This window comes from Nannospalax galili, unplaced genomic scaffold, assembly GCF_000622305.1.
Source record: "Nannospalax galili isolate Female #2095 unplaced genomic scaffold, S.galili_v1.0 scaffold305, whole genome shotgun sequence".
NCBI lineage: Eukaryota > Metazoa > Chordata > Mammalia > Rodentia > Spalacidae > Nannospalax > Nannospalax galili.
In genome coordinates, this window is record NW_008356258.1 from 2,837,399 (window position 1) to 2,839,399 (window position 2,001).

Here is a 2,001-nt window from a genome sequence, read left to right on the forward strand (position 1 = left end):
TAAGCATAGGAAACAAAAGCAAAAATAAGTGGGACTGACTGCAGCAAGAGAAAATGTGTCTCTATGGCAAAGAAAACAGAAGAATTAAAAAAAAACAGTTCATGGAATGGGAGGAAACACTTGTTAACCTTATAAAAATAAAACATTGATCTCCAAAATATATAAGGAACACATACTACTCAGAAAAAAGAAATTCTGATTACCTATAGGTAAAGGACTGAGATAGGCTTTTTCTGGGGACTGGAGAGATGGCTCAGTGGTTAAGAGTACTGACTGCTCTTGCAGAGGACCCAGGTTCAGTTCCCAGCACCTACATGGCAGCTAACAACTATCTGTAACTCCAGTTCCAGGGAATCTGATGCCCTTTTCTGATCTCTGTAGGCATTGCATGACACAGGTGCACTTACATACATGCAGGCAGTACACTCATACTCATAAAATAAAAACAATAAATATTTTTTTAAAAAGAATAGTTATTTTCCAAAGGAGACACATAAATGACCAAAAGGTTCAACATCCCTAATGTCAAGTCAATGCCACAATGAGCTGTCACCCTATAAGAATGTAAGTTGATGCAACCTTTATGGCAAATGGTTTAGAGCACCCTCAAAAATTTAAAAACAGAGCTGGCACATTATCCAGCAACCCCATCACTGAGTTTACACCTGAAGGAAATCATCTCATCCCATGGTCACTTGAGAATTATTCAGAGGAACCAAGCCATAGTAACGATCTTAAATGTCTATCCAAAGCTGAATGGATAATGGAAGAGCTATGCTGATCCATGCATCTCACTTTTTGCCAGGACCACACCATTTTTCTTACTGTTGTTTTGGAATGTAAGTCAGGATGTATAGTGTCTGCAGCTTTTTCCCCCCTTTTGCTCGTGAATGATGGAGTTATTCAGCCTTTAGAAAAAATGAAAGGGCTAGGGCAATGGCTCAGTGGGTAAAGTGATGCCATAAAAGCATGATGGCCCGAATTAAGGTTTCCATAACCCACTTAAAGCTGATGCAGTGGTGTGTATGTGTCTGTAATCTCAGCATCCCCTTGGCGCAGTGGGAAGTGAAGACAGAAGAACCCTTGGAAGCTCTTGGGCCAACAGCACACAACAAAAGACCCTGTCTCAAACAAGGTAGACTTCAAGGACCTCTGAGTGCCACGCACATGCTCTGGCATATATACACCACATGCACACACACACACACACACACTAAAAAAATTTTTTTAATGAAATCCTTTTGTAAAATCACATTTGTAAAAATGTGAATGAGCCTGCAGGACATTACATTAAGGGATATAAACCAGGATAGGAAACACAAATATTATATGCTGTCACATATATGTGGCATCTAAACAAGTTTAACTTACAGCATTAGACAATAGAAGGGCTGTTACCCAGGATCTGGAGCAGGGAAACTATCAAGGTATTGGTCAAAAGCAACAAACTTACTTCTGAGATTAGTAAGTCCTGGAGGTGCAATGTACAGTGTGGTGGTATAATTAGTAAGAATGCATTATGAACAGGAAACTTGCCCAGAGATGGTCAACAATCTCACCACACATAGGCAACTACATGAGGTGATGGGTATATAATGAACTTCATTGTGTTAGTTATTTCACAGCACACACACACACACACACACACACACACACACAAACACATCAAAATAGTACAGTACACAGCTTAAATATATACAGATTTTATTTCTCAGTAATGCCTCAATAGAGCTGGTGGTGGGAGAGGAAAGAAGTGATAAAAGCTAAAATAGGAAAACATGCAGAAAAACCCAAATAAATACTTACTATCCAGACTTACAGTAACAATGCATAATTATAGAGCTTTTTAAAGCACTCAATAGCAGTATATAAGGAGTAGTAGCCAGTTTAAATGTATTAAACTCTAAGAAAAGAATATATATATATATATATATATATATATATATATATATATAATGGAAAGATGACAATAACAAAACGTGGGAGTCTTAGTCTTTCAAA